The sequence below is a fragment of the Delphinapterus leucas genome, chromosome 9, assembly GCF_059928025.1.
Source record: "Delphinapterus leucas isolate spDelLeu-1000000601 "Yukka" chromosome 9, BTC_Dleu_Yukka2, whole genome shotgun sequence".
Classification (NCBI taxonomy): Eukaryota; Metazoa; Chordata; class Mammalia; order Artiodactyla; family Monodontidae; genus Delphinapterus; species Delphinapterus leucas.
The window spans coordinates 24,740,881-24,761,921 of NC_143137.1; the positions used below are offsets into that span (position 1 = coordinate 24,740,881).

The window sequence follows — 21,041 nt, forward strand, 5'->3', positions numbered from 1 at the left end:
ACAGATCAAGGTTATCAGCCCAGAGTGAGAGGCAGAGGGTGGGCAGAGTATTGAGGGTTTGAGGTGAGAGGAAAAAATACATAAAATAAATTTTTGGTAGAGTAGGAAAATGAATTTACTATGAAAGATAGAAGGATGCTGATGGGGTGTTTCTTGAGGTTTATGGTCGTAAATTTATTTTTTTTTAATGAATAGTTTTCTTAAAATTATTTCTTAAAACTTTATATGAGATCTGGTAACTCAAGTGTGTGTTTTTCTCCAGCCACTTTCAGGTACTGGGGTGCAAGTGGGGAGCAGATAGGTTTTGCTTTTTGCTAGGTAGATAGGTTTTGGTTTTCTCTCAGATACTTCAAATTAGAGACAGATAGGCAAAAATCACTGAGTAAAATTCTAATTTTAGAATTAGAAAGAGAGAGAGAAAGATAGAACAAGACATATTCGAGTTACTAAAAACAGTGCCTGGCATAGTGGAGGAGAGGTTTCCAATGAGCTGGTTGCTAAAATTCTAAGTGAAATGCCAAGAGAGGGATTGGGAAGATAGTAGATAATTGTAAGAGACTCATTGCAAACAGAATTGTGCTTGGCCAAGTCTCTTAGATCTGAAACTTAGTGGAGATATATCTGGTTAAGATAGTTCACAGCCTGGCCTTAGCGAGTTCGAGACAATATCATCACCATGACTGTCAATTAGCTTACAATTTTTATTTTTTATTTTTAGTACTTCCACCATGCAAAGCCCTGCATTATCTGTAACGAAGAGAAAGCACAGTCCATGTCTTCGGGGAATTGACATTCTACCAGAGATCTGGTAGAAAAGATAATTCGATGTAGAAAATGATCCGGAATGCTTTTGTTGAGTAGTCTGTTTTAGTGGGAAAGCAACAGGCCCACTAAGTTGTTTCTGTGCTCTCCTAAACTGGAATGTAAATATTTATGGAACACAGACCTCTTTTAATCAGTAGCACAGTTGGGTCTCTACAAATATGGAGTTCTCCTTCAGATACTTCAAATTAGAGACAGATATCAGGAAAAAAATCACTGAGCGAAATTCTAATATATCAGGTATAAGCAGATATTCCCAAGAATTCACGTATATGATTTGTGACCAATACAAAATGAATGATTTTTCTCTCTTTCTCTTCCTCCTTCTCTTCTTCTTCCTCTTCTTTTTCGGTAAAGATTAGGTAACAAGAAAAGAGATAAAATAGTATCTTGCAGATCCATAGTCTCTTTCCTTCCTCCCTCCCTCCCCCCTCCCTCCCCCCCCTTCCTTCCTTCCTATAATGAGTTTTGCTTTTGTTAAAGTAGCACAGGTTCTTTATAAATATAAAAACAATAGAAGAAGGTACAAAGAAAAATGTGATTGCCCACCTCAAATTCTACCTCCCAGAAATAATCATTATAATTTTGACGATTATCATTCTAGAAATCTCTCTATGCTTATGCGTGTAGGTAGAATAATAGACAGCAAGAACTGATAACTAAGTTGTTGTTCTTCACCCTTGAACTTGGGGGAAAATTTGTAGCCAAGGTCTTTCTTGCAGATGATCGCCACTTATCAGTGTTTCTTGGAATTGCATGTGCCCTTTCAATATACACATTTATTTTCCCCTTAATTATCAGAGAAGCTTAGTTGCACTATATCTTTGAATACTTTCTCTGTTGCATTTATTGTGTTATCTACCTTCTATATATGTTACTTTTCTTATAATTGTGTTAGGTTTTGTATTTTTTCTCTGCCTTTACTTGATTTTTGCAAGTGTTTCCTCTAGTGAGTAATTTAATTTTCAACCTCGTCTATTCAGTTCTTTGATCCTACTAATGTGTTTGTTATTTTATTAATTTAATTTATACCGACCATCAACTTCTTTCCTTACTTGTGCAATCCCTTTTTCTAAAACTTATTTTGAGTTCCACCATCTGGTTTTGAGCTTGTTTAATTGAATTCATATTCAAATAATTTATTTTGTAGATTAAAGCGCTCACAATGAATTTTCTTTAAAATCTTTCCTAGAAGTTAAGAGCCACTAATAAAAAGAGATGCTCTTATCATTACAATTGTTGATTGGATTCACCTAGTTTGAATACCTTTTCTTAATAATGAAAGTGGTTTTAAAGTCCTTAAAAGGAATTACTGAGAATGGGAGGCTACACCCTGCAAAATAAACTGTTTAAACTGAAACAAATAGTTCGTTAGCTTAGGCATATATAAAGAAAAATCTATAAATAAATTACATATAAGCATGACTACATATTGTTCGGGGGTTAACTGTCAGCTTGACTCATTAAGGTGTTCATGAACCCTTAACCATGAGAGGCTAGGAGGGCCTCTGGCTAGTTGTGATTGATCCTCTCCTGTTGTCATCCTTGTTCCCTTCCATTTACTGATCGTCTTCTGCATCGCATGTTGACCCAAGTGGGCTCATGTCGGACTGGTCATTTTCAAGACCAAAACCAGGCATAGTCGTGGAAATGTTTCAGTCTGTCTACCTTTGTTCAAAGTTAGACTTTGACATATTGCTTCTCCGTGAACTCAATTTCTGTAGTTTAGTTATCTGTTCTGTTCGACACTACAGGGTTACACGTAATATGGATTGCTCCCAAGAGGTGCAGCACTCTTCCAATGCACAAGTTGCAAAATTTCTTGGCACAAAACGTCTTCCCTTTCTTCCACAGTTGTAGAAGACATTTTATAGACTTTCTGCCTGTGGATGAGAAGGGACTAATTCCCCATCTGGATACCACCTGTAAGAGTTCACACCTTTTCTCAGAAGAAATTTAATCGATAGCAGCAAGCTATTTCATGTCTTTTTAAGCAATCCATGCTGCCATTCTCTAAGAGTTAAGTATAAAGATTCTTTATGGGTTGTTTTCCTAGGATGTTATTATTTATAGAATCAGTGCCATTTGTATTTAAAATTTGTTTAACAGAAGCAAAGTCAACAATCAAATATATATTTCCCCATGCAAAAATAATCATGTTGTATCTTCATGAGGGACTGTTTGAAGAAAGTATATAGTGACTAAAGTGACTTTGATTATGTATTTTGGTTATTATCTAGCCTGTCAACTCACTCCAACCTAATTGGAGGAATAAAAAGTCGTGTCTGTGGCAAAGCAATGAAACAGTGAACCCATTAAAGCAGTGTTTCTTAAATTATGTTTGAAGACTATCTACACTAGAATCATCAGGGAGATGTTAAAATGCATATCTTTGGACCCTAATTCCAGGCCCATCATAGACCTCTGAGGATTTGGTTAAGACCATGGAGTGTTTGAGAACCATCGTATTAGTATTAATATTAGTATTAGAAGTTGCCTGTATGATCATCAGTGAAAATGAACTTTACTAAGAAATTTAGAAAACAGGATGAATTTTTATCTGTGCAAAGAAAATATAAGCTACCACTTTAGTTATGCTTTCAATGTTTTAAAATCATTTCTGAGCTATCTTCAAGGTGGGGGATGGAGAATTAGTGGGCTCTCCTGGTTAGGGAAGCAGCGGAAGTGGCAAAAATGCACAAACATCTAATCGTTCACAGATAAAAAATGCTTTATTATTAAAGCATATACCTTCTGGAGAGCTGGCCATAGCAAAGGTTTCCTGAGTCCTGTCTCAAGTAGCCACTGCCAAGAGCAGCTGTCTTTTTCTAGGAGGAAGATGCCCCATAGTCTTTCTCCTGGCTCTCGAGCTGTTGACCTGGGATATGTACACTGCTGGTGGAAAAGAATGCGGACCTTTCCCAGCTGGGCACGAGGGAGAGCTCGCCCCTGAGTCTGCCAGTGACTCGGGAGTCTGTTTATTCTGAAATTGAATTTACACCCACACTTTAGCTTACCTGTGTGTGAGCTTGGCTGTATTGCTCTGACAATCGATTTCATCACAGCTTCAGCAAGTACATGATGTGATTCAGTAATGGGTGCAGGTATTTATTTCCATTTTTTACACCTTTATCAAAGTATAATTTACATGCAATAAAATGCACCCATTCTCAGTATAAAGTTCAATGAGTTTTGACAGATGTATGCATCTTTGTAATCACCATCACAATCAAGATACAGAACATTTCTATCACCCAAAAACGTTCCCTCATGCCACTTTGCAGTCACCCCCCTCTCCTACCAGCCACAGTCCTGGGCAAACACTGATCTGTTTTCTGTCATTTTTGAATAGTTTTGCTTTACTGGAATCCCAGATAAATGGAATGATATAGTATGCATGTCTTCTTTAGCTCAGTAAAATGTTTTTGAAATTTATCCATGTCATTACATGTAACAATAGTAAAATAGTCTATTTCTTTTTAATGTTAAATGGTAGTCCATTGAATGGATGTACCACAATTTGGTTATCCATTCACTTATTGATGGATAGTTGGCTTGTTTTCCAGTTTTTGGGCTACTATGAATAAATCTGCTATGGATATTCTTGTAAGGTAGGCATATAATTTAATCAGTTTTGGGATGGCTGGGTCAAATGACAGATGTATGTTGAACTTTATACGAATCTGCCAAACTACTTTACAAAGTAGTTATACCACTTTACTGTCCCACCAGGATTGCATGAGATTTCCATTTGCTCCAGTCTTTTAATTTTTAGCCATTCTAATGGATTTGCGATGGTATCTTAATGTGGTTTAAATTTGCATTTTTCTTTTGACTGATGTAGTTATGCATTTTTTGATGTATTTAGAGGCCATTTGTATATCTTCTTTTGTAAAGTGTTCAAACCTTTTGAAAATTTTTTAAAATGGGATTTTGTTGTCTTGTTATTAAGTTCTGAATACAAGTCCTTTGTCAGATATACCTGCACACACAATTCATATATATATATGAATTCATATATATATACATACACACATTCGTATATATACACATATATAGATACAAGTGAATGTGTATGTACATTCACATATATATGCTCATATATACACAAATATATGTGTATATGTATACGTGTGTATATATATACACATATATATAAACATTTCATCCCAGTTCCTCCCATTTTGGTGCTTAACTTTTAATTTTCTTAATGGAGTCTGTGAAGATCAGATTTTAATTTTGGTGAAATTCAATTGATTAATGTCAGGTTTTTGCAAAGTTTTCTCCCTTTGGAAGATTTATCGTTTTGGTTTTTACATTTAGGTCTATGATCCAGTTTGAGTTAATTTGGTGTATAATCTGAGGAAAGGTCAAAGTTCATTTATTTGTGTGCATATCCAGATGTTCTCCACCATTCAATGAAAATACTACTCTCGGTATTGAATTACCATGGTACTTTGTCAAAAATTAATTGATTGTATATGAATCTATTTCCAGACTCAGTGGAGGAGACTCTGTTCTCCTCCATTGATCTGTATATCTACCCTTTACCAATAGTACACTATCTTGATTATTGTAGCATTATAGTGAGTCTTCAGATAAGGTAATGTAAGTCCTCCAACTTAGTTATTCTTTTCAAAATGATTTTGACTATTCTAAGTCCTTCACATAGTCATGTATATTTTATAATCAACTTTTTTTCTACAAAAACTTCCTAGGATTTTTTTGTAAATAATTTTCTTTCTTGTAATAATACATATATAACATAAAGTTTGCCATTTTAACTATCTTAAGGTATAAAATTCAATGACATTAATGACATTCGTGATATTATGCAACCATTGCCACTACTTCTGAAATTTTTCATGATCCCAAAAAGAAACTCTGTACCCATTAAGGAGTAACACTCAATACTCCCCAGCCCCTGGTAATCTCTAATCTACTTTCTGCCTCTATGAATTTGTCTATTCTAGGCATCACATATAAATGGAATCATATAGTATTTTTTCTTTTGTGACTGACTTATTTCACTTAACATAATGTTTTCAAGATTCATTCATATTGTAGCATGCATCAGAACTGCATTCCTTTTTACGGCTGAATAATATTCCATTGTATGTATGTACCAAAAACATCTTACTGAGCAAAAGAAGACATGCATACTATATCATTCCATTTATCCAGAATTTCTGAATAAGCAAAACTATTCAAAAATGACAGAAAAATTTATCCATGTCATTGCATGTAGCAATAGTAAAATAGTCTATTTCTTTCTAATGTTAAGTAGTAGTCTACTGAATGGATGTATCACAATTTGGTTATATATTCACTTATTGATGGATAGTTGGCTTGTTTTCCAGTTTTTTGGCTATTATGAATAAATCTGCTATGGACATTCTTGTAGGGTAGGTATATAATTTAATCAGTCTTAGGATGGTTGGGTCATTTGACAGATGTATGTTGAACTTTATAAAAATCTACTGTAGTAAACACTGACATGCAAGTATGTTTGAGTACCTGTTTTCAATTATCTTAGCTATATATCTAGGAGTGGAATTGCTGGGCCATATGGGCCTGCTGGGATTTCAATTGAGATTGTGCTGAATTTGTAGAACAGTTTGGAGTGAATTGATATCTTAATCTTAACAATGTTAAGTCAACTGACCCATGAACATGGTATATCTCTGTCATAGCGTGGGCTGGCTTAACCAAATACCATAGACTGAGTGGCTTAAAAAACAGAGTTTTATTTTCTTACAGTTCTGTAGGCTGGGAAGTCCAACATCAAATCAGTAAAGTAGATGTAATGCTGATGCTTCTTTTTTCTTGACTTGTAGGCAGCTGCCATCTTACTGTGTGCTTGCATGATCTCTTGTGTGCAGAGAGAGAGAAACAAATTCTCTCATGTCCCTTCTGTAAGGGACATAAGACTAATTTCATCATAAGGGCTTCACCCTCATTATCTCATCTAAACCCAGTTACCTCCCCAAGGTCCCATTACCAAATTCCATTACATTGGGAATTAGGACTCCAACATATGAATTTAAGTGGGGGTGCACCTCAACTACTTCCTTATTTAAGACTTTAACTTTTCTCAGTAATATTTTGTAGTTTTAAGTATATTCCTTGTGCACACATTTTGTTAAATTTATTTCTTAGTATTTCATGGTTTTTTGATGCTATTGCAAATGTATATTTGTTTCATTTCCAATTCTTTGTTGTTTATATATAGAAATACAAGTGATTTTTGTTACTGATCTTGTATCCTGCAACCTTGCTTAGTTCTAGTGGCTTTTTTTTTTTTTTGGTAGATTCTTAAGATTTTCTGCATACCCAATACCCAAACATGTTGTCTGTGAATAAAGATAGTTTTGCTTTTTCTTTTCCTATCTGTATGCCTGGTATTTCCTCTCCCTCCGCCCTTGCTTTATTTCACTGGCTGGAACCTCCTGTGTAAGGTTCAATGGCACTGATATAGATAAACATCCTTGCCTTGTCTGCAGTCATATGGAGAGGACATGCAATCTTTTACCATCAAGTATGATATGAACTGTAGGAAATTTAATTCCATTTTAATATTTGTAACTAATATGATCAGTTTATTGGCTACACAGGCTTTTGCCTTATCCAGATTCTGTACTCAGTGATGATGGTAGCTTCAGGCCCTTTAATTGTGTTTCAATTGGAGCAGTGCTTATTTACCTATGTTACATATGATAGCTGCTGCATAACATTTTATTTTCCAGATTCCATGGCTAAAAATAATTTAAAAATTACTGGCATAATGTCATGCTATTGACTTTTTTTTTTTTTTGCGGTACGCGGGCCTCTCACTGTTGTGGCCTCTCCCGTCGCGGAGCACAGGCTCCGGACACGCAGGCCCAGCGGCCATGGCTCACGGGCCCAGCCGCTCCGTGGCATGTGGGATCTTCCCGGACCAGGGCATGAACCCGTGTCCCCTGCATTGGTAGGCGGACTCTCAACCACTGTGCCACCAGGGAAGCCCCTATTGAATTTTATTGACGTTCAAAGCAGCTACTGAACCCTATTGATGAAAACACTATGTACTATGAAACTTGATTTTCCTTGAAGTAGGGCGCATAAGATAAATTCCTAATGGAATTTAGTACCAAGACCACACTTGGAATTAGTATATAAAAGTATTACAGATCTGCTATATATAGTCATGAGAAATTGCTTAATCAACTATATTTCCATTTTCCCCTTAGTCTCATGGAAGCTCAGAGCTAAATTTTGTGCATAATCACATCAATGATGATTTTTATATTTGCATCCACTTTGCCAGTGCTTTGGTATGTTTTGATTTATTTTCACCTTAATCTATTTATGTCTTTTGTTGCAGGTCATTTGAAATCCTATTAGAAAGGATTTAGAAGTTTAAATAATTATCTCTTTTTAAATTAATAAAAAAGCTACTTCATAAAAGGACCTACCTTTTAAATATTTAATTGGAATAATATCTACCTTTAAGTAGCTTAATGGAAAGCTATAAATGGAAAGTCTCTAGGCTTAGGAACACTATCTTTTATTAGCCTTGTGAGATAAGCTTCCAAAGAGAAACATTGGGAATGATGATCTCATTGAAGTGAAACTGAAATGCTTGTGACTAAAACAAAGGAAAAAAAACCCCAGAGACCTGTTGTTTTCTTCAGTGATCCAAGAGAAATGGTTGAATATCCTGAAAATAACCTAATAAATGAAACACTAAAGATTCACAATGACTCAGGTTTCTGGGTGAGGTGGTAAAAGAAAGTTGGGGGTGCCTGAACCAAGATGGCGCAGTAGAAGGATGTGCTCTCACTCCCTCTTGTGAGAACACCAGAATCACAGCTAGCTACTGGACAATCATCAACAGGAAGACACTGGAACTCACCAGAAAAGATACCCCACATCCAAAGACAAAGGAGAAGCCACAGTGGAACAGTAGGAGGGGCCTGTCACAGTAAAATCAAATCCAATAACGGCTGAGTGGGTGACTCACAGACTGGAGAACACTTATACCACAGAAGTCCGCCCACTGGAGTGAAGGTTCTGAGCCCCATGTCAGGCTTCCCAGCCTGGGGGTCCAGCAACGGGAGGAGGAATTCCTAGAGAATCAGACTTTGAAGGCTAGTGGTATTTCATTGCATGACTTTGACAGGACTGGGGGAAACAGAGACTCCACTCTTGGAGGGCACACACAAAGTAGTGTGTGCATCTGGAGCCAGGGGAAGGAACAGCAACCCTGGGGGAGACTGAACCAGACCTACCTGCTAGTGTTGGAGGGTCTCCTGCAGAGGCAGGAGGTGGCTGTGGCTCACCGTGGGGACAAGGACACTGGCAGAAGAAGTTCTGGGAAGTACTCCTTGGCATCAGCCCTCCTGGAGTCTGCCATTAGCTCCACCAAAGAGCCCAGGTAGGTTCCAGTGTTGGGTTGCCTAAGGACAAACAACCAACAGGGAGGCAACCCAGCCCCACCCATCAGCAGTCAAGCAGATTAAAGTTTTACCGAGCTCTGCCCACCAGAGCAACAGTCAGCTCTACCCACCACCAGTCCCTACCATCAGGAAACTTGCACAAGCCTCTTAGATAGCCTCATCCACCAAAGGGCAGACAGCAGAAGCAAGAAGAACTACAATCCTGCAGCCTGTGGAACAAACACCACATTACCAGAAAGATAGACAAGATGAAAAGACAGAGGGCTATGTACCAGATGAAGGAACAAGATAAAACCCCAGAAAAACAACTAAATGAAATGGAGATAGGCAACCTTGCAGAAAAAGAATTCAGAATAATGATAGTGAAGATGATCCAGGACCTCGGAAAAAGAATGGAGGCAAAGATCGAGAAGATGCAAGAAACGTTTAACAAAGACCTAGAAGAATTAAAGAACAAACAAACAGAGACGAACAATACAATAACTGAAATGAAAACTACACTAGAAGGAATCAATAGCAGAATAACTGAAGCAGAAGAACGAATAAGTGACCTGGAAGACAGAATGGTGGAATTCACTGCTGTGGAACAGAATAAAGAAAAAAGAATGAAAAGAAATGAAGGCAGCCTAAGAGACCTCTGGGACAACATTAAACGCAAAAACATTCTCATTATAGGAGACCCAGAAGGAGAAGAGAGAGAAAAAGGACCCGAGAAAATATTTGAAGAGATTATAGTTGAAAACTTCCCTAAAATGGGAAAGGAAATAGCCACCCAAGTCCAGGAAGCACAGTGAGTCCCATACAGGATAAACCCAAGGAGAAACACGCCGAGACACATAGTAATCAAATTGGCAAAAATTAAAGACAAAGAAAAATTATTGAAAGCAGCAAGGGAAGAACGACAAATAACATACAAGGGAACTCCCATAAGGTTAACAGCTGATTTCTCAGCAGAAACTCTACAAGACAGAAGGCAGTGGCATGATATACTTAAAGTGATGAAAGGGAAAAACCTACAACCAAGATTACTCTACCCAGCAAGGATCTCATTCAGATTCGATAGAGAAATCAAAAGCTTTACAGACAAGTAAAAGCTAAGAGAATTCAGCACCACCAAACCAGCTCTACAATGAATGCTAAAGGAACTTCTCTAAGTGGGAAACACAAGAGAAGAAAAGGACCTACAAAAACAAACCCAAAACAATTAAGAAAATGGTCATAGGAACATACATATCTATAATTACCTTAAACGTGAATTGATTAAATGCTCCAACCAAAAGACGCAGGCTTGCTGAATGGGTACAAAAACAAGACCCATATATATGCTGTCTACAAGAGACCCTCTTCAGACCTAGAGATACATACAGACTGAAAGTGAGGTGATGGAAAAAGATATTCCATGCAAATGGAAATCAAAAGAAAGCTGGAGTAGCAATACTCATCTCAGATAAAATAGACTTTAAAATAAAGAATGTTACAAGAGACAAGGAAGGACACTACATAATGATCGAGGGGATCAATCCAAGAAGAAGATATAACAATTATAAATATATATGCACCCAACATAGGAGCACCTCCATACATAAGGCAACTGCTAACAGCTATAAAAAAGGAAATCAACAGCAACGCAATAATAGTGGAGGACTTTAACACTTCACTTACACCAATGGACAGATCATCCAAACAGAAAATTAATAAGGAAACAGAAGCTTTAAATGACACAATAGACCAGATAAATTTAATTGATATTTATGGGACAATCCATCCAAAAACAGCAGATTACATTTTCTTCTCAAATGCACATGGAATATTCTCCAGGATAGATCACATCTTGGGTCACAAGTCAAGCCTCAGTAAATTTAAGAAAACTGAAATCATATCAAGCATCTCTTCTGACCACAACACTATGAGATTAGAAATGAACTACAGGGAAAAAAACGTAAAAAACATGAACACTTGGAAGCTAAACAATATGTTACTAAATAACCAAGAGATCACTGAAGAAATCAAAGAGGAAATAAAAAAATACCTAGAGACAAATGACAATGAAAACACGATGATCCAAAACCTATGGGATGCAGCAAAAGTAGTTCTAAGAGGGAAGTTTATAACTATACAAGCCTACCTCAAGGAACAAGAAAAATCTCAAATAAACAATCTAACCTTACACCTAAAGGAACTAGAGAAAGAAGAACAAACAAAACCCAAAGTTAGCAGAAGGAAAGAAATCATAAAAATCAGAGCAGAAATAAATGAAATAGAAACAAAGAAAACAATAGCAAAGACCAATAAAACTAAAAGCTGGTTCTTTGAGAAGATAAACAAAATTGATAAACACTTAGGCAGACTCATCAAGAAAAAGAGGAAGAGGACTCAAATCAATAAAAGCAGAAATGAAAAAGGAGAAGTTACAACAGACACTGCAGAAATACAAAGCATCCTAAGAGACTACTACCAGCAACTCTTTGCCAATAAAATGGACAACCTGGAAGAAATGGACAAATTCTTAGAAAGGTATAACCTTCCAAGACTGAAGCAGGAAGAAATAGAAAATATGAACAAACCAATCACAAGTAATGAAATTGAAACTGTGATTAAAAATCTTCCAACAAACAAAAGTTCAGGACCAGATGGCTTCACAGGTGAATTCTATCAAATATTTAGAGAAGAGCTAACCCCCCTCCTTCTCAAACTCTTCCAAAAAATTGCAGAGGAAGGAACACTCCCAAACTCATTCTATGAGGCCACCATCACCCTGATACCAAAACCAGACAAAGATACTACAAAAAAAAATTACAGACAAATGTCACTGATGAATATAGATGCAAAAATCCTCAACAAAATACTAGCAAACAGAATCCAACAACACATTCAAGGGATCATACACCATGATGAAGTGGGATTTATCCCAGGGATGCAAGTTTCCTTCAGTATACTCAAATCAATCAATGTGATACACCATATTAACAAACTGAAGAATAAAAACCATATGATCATCTCAATAGATGCAGAAAAAGCTTCTGACAAAATTCAACACCAGTTTATGATAAAAAACTCTCCAGAAAGTGGGCATAGAGGGAACCTACCTCGACATAATAAAGGCCGTATACGACAAACCCACAGCAAACATCTTTCTCAATGGTGAAAAACTGAAAGCATTTCCTCTAAGATCAGGAATGAGACAAGGATGTCCATTCTCACCACTATTATTCAACATAGTTTTGGAAGTCCTAGCCACGGCAATCAGAGAAGAAAAAGAAATAAAAGGAATACAAATCGGAAAAGAAGAAGTAAAACTGTCACTGTTTGCGGATGACATGATACTATACATAGAGAATCCTAAAGATGCCACCAGAAAACTACTAGAGGTAATCAATGACTCTGGCAAAGTAGCAGGATACAAAATTAATGCACAGAAATCTCTTGCATTGCTATACACTAATGATGAGAAATCTGAAAGAGAAATTAAGGAAACACTGCCATTCACCATTGCAACAAAAAGAATAAAATACGTAGGAATAAACCTACCTAGGGAGACAAAAGACCTGTATGCAGAAAACTATAAGACACTGATGAAAGAAATTAAAGGTGATACCAACAGATGGAGAGATATACCATGTTCTTGGATTGGAAGAATCAGTATTGTGAAAATGACTATACTACCCAAAGCAATCTACAGATTCAATGCAATCCCTATCAAATTACCAATGGCATTTTTTACAGAACTAGAACAAAAAATCTGAAAATTTGTATGAAGACACAAAAGACCCCGAATAGCCAAAGCAGTCTTGAGGGAAAAAAACGGGGCTGGAGGAATCAGATGCCCTGACTTCAGACTATACTACAAAGCTATAGTAATCAAGACAATATGGTACTGGCACAAAAACAGAGACACAGATCAATGGAATAGGATAGAAAGCCCAGAGATAAACCCACACACCTATGGTCAAGTAATCTATGACAAAGGAGGCAAGGATATACAATGGAGAAAAGTGGTGCTGGGAAAACTGGACAGCTACATGTAAAAGAATGAAATTAGAACATTCCCTAACAACATACACAAAAATAAACTCAAAATGGATTAAAGACCTGAATGTAAGACCGGACACTATATAAGTCTTAGAGGAAAACATAGGAAGAACACTGTTTGACATAAATCACAGCAAGATCTTTTTTGATCCACCTCATAGAGTAATGGAAATAAAAACAAAAATAAACAAATGGGACCTAATGAAACTTCAAAGCTTTTGCACAGCAAAAGAAACCATAAACAAGATGAAAAGACAACCCTCAGAATGGGAGAAAATATTTGCAAACGAATCACCAGACAAAGGATTAATCTCCAAAATATATAAACAGCTCATGCAGCTCAATATCAAAAAAACAAACAACCCAATCCAAAAATGGGCAGAAGACCTAAATAGACATTTCTGCAAAGAAGACATACAGATGGCCTAGAAGCACATGAAAGGCTGCTCAACCTCACTAATTATTAGAGAAATGCAAATCAAAACTACAATGAGGTGTCACCTCACACCGGTTAGAATAGGCATCATCAGAAAATCTACAAACAAGTAATGCTAGAGAGGGTGTGGAGAAAAGGGAACCCTCTTGCACTGTTGGTGGGAATGTAAACTGATACAGCCACTATGGAGAACACTATGGAGGGTCCTTAAAAAGCTAAAAATAGAACTACCCTATGATCCAGCAATCCAACTACTGGGCACATACCCAGAGAAAACCATAATTCAAAAAGACACATGCACCCCAGTGTTCATTGCATCACTATTTACAATAGCTAGGTCATGGAAACAACCTAAATGCCCATCGACAGACAGATGGATAAAGAAGATGTGGTACATATATACAATGGAATGTTACTCAGCCATAAAAAGGAACGAAATTGGGTCATTTGTTGAGATGTGTATGGATCTAGAGACTGTCATACAGAGTGAAGTAAGTCAGAAAGAGAAAAACAAATATCACATTGTAACGCATATATGTTTAACCTAGAAAAATGGTACAGATGTACTGGTTTTCCGGGCAGAAGTTGAGACACAGACGTAGAGAACAGACATATGGACACGAAGGGGGGAAAGCCATGGGGGGGTGGTGGTGGTGGTGTGATGAATTGGGTGATTGGGATTGACATGTATACAGTGATGTGTATAAAATTGATGACTAATAAGAACCTGATGTATAAAAAAAGCAGTTAAATAAAATTCAAAAATTCAAGAAAAAAAAAGTTGGGGGGTCACTGTGAGCCATTTCAGTCTATCCTTATGCCTGAGGAAGTTTATTTTTCTGGGGCAATAACCAGAACAAAAACATTTTAATCATAGTGATTATAGTACCACCTAATGTAATCACACATGAGTGTAGTAATGCCAATTGTAGGTGTCTTGACCTAAACGATACAGTGAGAATTACTTTATAAAACATTGAATTCTCTACCACCCTAAATATTTAATTTTTTTATATGCAATTTTTGGGGAAAAAAGACACATTTACTTTAAAAACATTCCTGTGTCTTTATATTTTAATATTAGTATGTACCTTTAACATTTGAGAGTAACATTAAAGTTCTGCTAATTACTTTATGTGGATTATTTCATGTTTCTCACAATAATTCACAAAAATTCTCTAATGGCAATTACACTTATGTCCATTTCACAGATGAGAAACTGAACTTAGAGACGTTTAGTAATTTGCCCAAAGTCATAGTTAGTAAAAGGTAAAATCAGGATTTAAACCGTAACTGTCTTAATCAACGTCTGAGTTGGAAGGCATTTGGCTGTAGCAGTGGCTTACACAAGCAAAAAGTCTTTTCCTCACATCGAGTGTTCTGAAAGAAGGAGATTACTTGCATTGCTTTGCTTGCGTTGCTCAATAATGCTATTTTATCCTCGGTTTCACTGTTCCCAACAAGTTGGTTTTTCGTTTTCACATTTTTTTGCTTCATGGTTGCAAAATGCAAAATGCACAATGCAGGCCCAGACATCATATGTCCAAGACAGGAAGAATGGGGAAGTGGCAGTGCCAGCCAGAATTGTGTCACATGGGCATCCCCGGCTGCAAGAAAAGCAGGGAAAGTAAGCAAAAGGTCACTGGGGCCCGGGAATTGCTCTTTGGTTGGCCAAAGAGTGCCTGACACAATAAATATTTCATAATGTCGCTGCTGTCAGGTTGTAGTGGAATTTGATTATGTGTAAGTTTTAAAAGTGGTGATTAAAAGAGGGAGAGTGAAAGAGAATATTTCACTTCTCTTAGAAGTTTTCATTCAATTTTCCATCAGAGAGCTTTGGGATACTCTTGCCTGCCACCTCCTCGCCCCATTTTTGCAGTACTCTATTATCTTTCCCCAACATGCCCCTGGAGTGGATGCAGTCATGTGTATCCTGTCAGGGTGTGGGGATGGCAAGAAAGAGGGACAGGAACCTGGACCCTGCTCTAGCTTACGGTTTAGTTGGGAGATAAGGCAAACATTCATTGTAGTAGAAAGGGTACAGGACACCGTGATGAGAGGTGCACATTTCATATTATAATTTTGTCAACGTTATGAAAAGGAGATAAGCTTGAATAATCATGCACTGTTGAGAGAATTTAAGCTGGTAACCAAGAAGCAGAGTTATAATTTATTATTTTGTTAACTTCTAACTTAATAATTAGAGTACCCCAAAAGATAACAAAAAAGTAAAAAAACGCAACCCAAAATAAAGCGGTATCAGGGATGAAAAGTTAAGAGAATGAAGGAAAACTCACTGAAATGAGCAGCTGTTAGTAAAGTTATAGCTTGTCTTGGTGAATTAATCTAGTTAGTTTCAAATCATTTTGCTTTAAGAGCCTCAGTATGAACTCTGCATCTAGGTAGGGTTAATATTATAAGGGTAATGACCAAGTGACCATCTTAATGTCTGGTACCTCTGGAAATTTTTATTAATGGGATATAATTTTATAGGCTTGAAAGAGGTTATGTGGGGTCCTTTATTAAAAAAATCATATATCAATGTCTGGTCTGTGCTGGGAAATACATCCAGCCCCAGAGCCACAGAAATCACAATTCTTATACTCAGGAGCTTGTGGTCCAGGGGGGCTGGGCTTCCAATGCCCATTCAGCTCTCTTATTTTATGGACCTACAGCCAACCCTATCTAGATGCCAAAGCCAATTTGGCTATTTCAGTGAACTGAGTGATCAGATTAGGCAAAAATGCAAAATGGACAGTTAATCAGAACAATCCAACTGCATGTGTAAGCTGACACATACCTACATATGTTCCTGCCATTCAGGCTAAAATGTAGATTTATTTATGTCAGTTAAAATTCTGCTTTCTTCCCATGAATACGAAGAACTCACTATCTACTGTTGTTAAATTTGACAAAATATCTGGAAATTACTAACCCAATTTTAAAATACGGTTTTATTGGCAGAAAAATGATTCCTGTAAGTACACTCAGTAGAGTGCCTAGCACTAATAGGTACATAATTAACAACTTGACGAGTGAATGTTACTGGATGAAAGCAAATAAATCACCATCTCTCTGCAGAACTTTATTTTCTAAGAGTTAGTAGGACTCTTCTAACAAATCCTTACACTTATAAAGAACTAGACATTTTAGAAAAGTTATGGTTTGTGTTGGTTAATAAGTCTAGTTAGGTTCAAATTATTGTGCCTTAAGAGCTTCTATAGCAGTTTTCCTAGGAATGCTTAAAGTGATATGTGAAAGTCTTCTCCTGGTGTATCTAAATCCTCTGTTAAACTGACAAGTTGTTTTGATGTCCTTTGCACAAAATGACATAACGTCATTTCTTGTGTAGAGCAATGTGCTGGTTGGCAGTTGTTTGCTTGCTGTGAGGTTTTGATGGAAGTGTTTTGTTATAGTAGCTTGGTATATATTCCTCGGCTTTCAGCTTGAAAAGCTTAGTGCCGCTGGGCTGCCACTTCTTCAAATTAGGGACTCCAGTGTCTCACATTTTGAAAGCTCTATGCCAAGAGGAAAGTGGACCATTCATTTACCTGTTTTTCTGCAGTATCATTTCCTTCAAATCCCAAGCCTATTTCCACACACTTGCTAATTTAAAAAATGGAATGGGTGTCTACTCCCGTGGGTAGAGAAGAAATCTATTTATGACGGGTGTCAGAACTTGATCAGAAAGTTACTTAACTCTTTGGCTGCAGGACGATTTATAACGATATTTTATCTGCACAGGTGCATGTTTGAGATGTACCTGTGAAAAGATGTACTCCCTGCCCTTAAAGAACTTGGCATTTAATATGCAGAAATCGTGTTAGGATCTGCTATAGGAGAAGGCACAGAGCTGGATGGTGCACAGCAAGAGGGCACCTGGGCCAGTGTGTTGGGGAGCAGGGAGACCTTGGGTGCCTGTGTGGGAGCAGCCACAAAATGATTTCAGATATGAAAGCGAAAATGTTATACTTTTTTCACAAAATTAAAAGCTTTAATATTCTTAATATTGAAATTAGATTCCAAATATGGAAATAATTTTGAAGATGGAGAGGCAGCCTAGCAGAGTGCTGAAGAGCTCAGACTCTGGAGCCAGATTTCTAGGTTTGCATTCTGAATTCACCATTTATTAGCTCTGTGGACTTGGGCAAGAGCCTTAACCTGTTTATGCTGCAGTTTCTCTGTCTGTAAAATGGGGATCATGATACTACCTAACTCATAAGGTTGTTAGGAGGATTAAATGGATTAACATATATAAAAGGCTTCGAACATAGCAAGTACCATATGTGTCTGTTAACTAAATATTGCCATAGAAATACAGAAGGGTTTAAGCACAATTATTTGCCTGTGACCTGTGATATAACCTATGTCTTCTGTACTCTTCCAAGTCAATGAAATTAATTCTGGTAGCCTGAAGCTCCTATAAAATGGTATTGAGAAGTGGGTTAAGCATTGATTGGCTATGATCTCATCTAGTGAAATTGCTTATGCATATTAATGTATATTGTATTACATGTATGTATGTTAATAATTTTGAATATTTTTCAAGGGATCTTGAAAAATATAAAAGTAACAAATATAAAAGTCTACAGATGGACTTCCCCGGTGGTCCAGTGGTTAAGACTTTGCCTTCCAATGCAGGGGGTGTGGGTTCGATCCCTGGTCAGGGAGCTAAGATCCCACGTGCCTCACAGCCAAAAAAAAAAATAAAAACCCAAAAAACATAAAACAGAAGCAATATTGTAATGAATTCAATAAAGACTTTAAAAGTGGTTTGCATCTAAAAAAATGTAAAAAAAAAAGTCTACTGAGTTTCTCAGAGTCTAGTATATTTATGATAATAGAAACTAATTATGAAAAAAAAGGAAAAAATGTTGGACTTTAGTTACTTTAAGCATCAGTTAACCTGTATTAAAGACATAATACAACTACAAGAATTAATTTAACTGCAATAAAATATGACAGAAAGATAAATTTCCTTTCCCTTGATTGCTAGAGCAAGTTATGATAATAATAAGAGACTTGAACTTTCTTTTATACATCTAATCTTCATGAAAAAGGACATAGATATTTTTGAAAAGGTAACTAGAACATTCCAATAAAGAATCTTTCATTAGTTCTGCTTCAATTACTAATAAACTCAAATTGCAGTCATGTTCTTTGGGCATGTAAAATACATAGAAGATAAACATTTAGGTTTGAAATCACAATAAAGTAATGAGTTTGCTCTTTTTATTTGTTATCCTCCTGGCCAGTGGTGAAATTATTAATCACTACTAGATCCTGTGTTCAAAGGCTGGGCTGATTTTAGTTTGTGGATGTTGAACCAAAAGTTGCCTGTAGAATGTCAGTCTGTAATTAATTCAAGCTACTGAGCTTTGGATCCTATGGAAAAAGACATAGTGTAGGCTTCAAATGGGTGTAAAGGAAATGGGAAAGGTATATACAATTGGCTGAAATAGTTTGCTTGTGCTTCTTAAAACTCCCATTTATGTCAGTGAACTCAGTAAATTATCTCTAGAAGCTTTTTTTCTTCCTTCCCTCATGTGTGTGTGTGTGTGTGCGTGCATGCACGCGCGTGTGCTCTGTGGAAGAAGAGTTTGGTGGAAACTTGGGAGGAAGATAATTAGAGAAGTTTTAACTAGATAAAATGAGGAGACATATGCAGGTACATAATAAGTCATAGGAGCCAGTGGTATAGCAGCCTGAAAAATCCAAAATCATTTTCAGAGACCAAATAGGTTATTTATAATATGTGTAAATGAAAAGGTCACTTTAATAATAGAATTATTCAGTTTTAGCATTATTTTTTCAAAGCAATAAGTTCATGAAAATGAAATTTGATTCTATAGATATTAGGGAGCCAAGGTGGGTTCATAGGTAGGGTAATGACAAGCTATAATTTTTCTTATTCAAACAGTATTTATTTGTCTTCCCTCTGTCAAACCTTGAGTCAAACACTTTTCCTGGCCTGCTTGGGAAGATACAAGGAAAAGAACATACAGAGCAGATGAGATGTGGGAGAAAGAACGCTGGGAGACGGAGATAGCTCTTTCACATGGCAAAGAGGATGAGAAAGGCCATCATCAGGCAAAAGACCCCCATGGTCTCCAAGAGGGCAAAGCCCAGAATGGCATTAAGAGCAGAACTGTTGCTTCAGAGAAGGATTCCTGGCATAATCAATGATGAGGCTCCCAAACAGAGTCCTAATCCTAGCCCCAGAATCAGCCCCTCTGACCATGGCAGCTCCAACCTCAATGAACTTGGCCGCTGTGTCAATGTTCCTTGAAATGGTGCCATTTTGGAAGCTGCTGCTAGGGATAAGTAAGGTCAGGGGACACGGGGCTGCCAAGCTGCTGAGGCTGTCACCTGTCAGCACCACCTCAGAGAGTGGTTGGCTCAGCAGCTGAGACGTGATCCTGACCAGTGAGGGGATGGAGGTGAAGTTGGGGCAAGCATATGTTTTCTGGGGGTGGGGAAGTGGCAAGAGCTGCTCCCAGGGCAGAGAAGACAGAGAGGGGCAATGGCAGACTGTTTTAAGATTAACCATGATTTAGTGTACATGATCAATTGCAAGGAAGAGAAATTGAGACTTAAACCTTTTGGGGAGGTTGCTTTAGTAATCCAGGTATGAGTAGTGACAGCCTAGATGGTATAGCCCACTGGGAATAGAATAAAGATTTTAGTTCAAGAGACAGTCTGAAGATCTAATGACAAGGTGAAGAAGCTGGAGGTGGAGGTTTCCAGGAGGGAATGTCTAGTAGTTTTTGCTGTACTATTTGGGAATAGAAATAGTTAAGACTAGCCTCACCTAAAAATGTGATCACTGAAACTAAAAAGCCTGGAGAACCCTTGATGATGGAATAAAGCATACAGAATTAACTGTGGGTAGACAGTTAAATGAGAAAAAGGCAGAAAAAATAGTAAACAGTACTGTGGAAAATGGTTATTTTGATAATTTAAAATAATTAGTTTCAAGTATTTTTGTAATGGTATCTTTCTTTATGAAAAAAATCTTGATTCATGATGGGAACACAACAAGCTCTTTTTCCTCAAGAAGGGACAAAGTTAAATAAAGCTTTGAAATCAGAAGTCTTAAGATGAAAAAAAAAAAAAAGCTGTCGGTAGAAATTCTAAAGAAAAAAGGAGACTGAATAAAAAAAACAGTAGATTCAAGGAAATCCTAAAACCATCAGTGTTTGCCATATGAAGACTGTCAAGGGAGAGCAGGCTGGCGACTGTAGGGATGGGCCCACTTGAATGAAACAAAAATTCCTTGTTGCCATGAGGCTGAAAGGGAGATACACTAGCATTAA

The 21,041-nt window shown here is 37.0% G+C and overlaps 1 protein-coding gene and 1 pseudogene across 2 annotated transcripts in view; one reads left to right on the forward strand and one right to left on the reverse strand.

Annotated features, from left to right (window-relative positions):
• The window catches only part of LOC111182367 (metabotropic glutamate receptor 8-like), a 189,278-nt gene that overhangs the window by 89,771 nt on the left and 78,466 nt on the right, over positions 1-21,041 (forward strand). The gene's annotated exons all lie outside the window — the stretch shown is intronic.
• Positions 19,621-20,327, reverse strand: LOC111183114 (ATP synthase F(0) complex subunit C2, mitochondrial pseudogene; annotated as a pseudogene).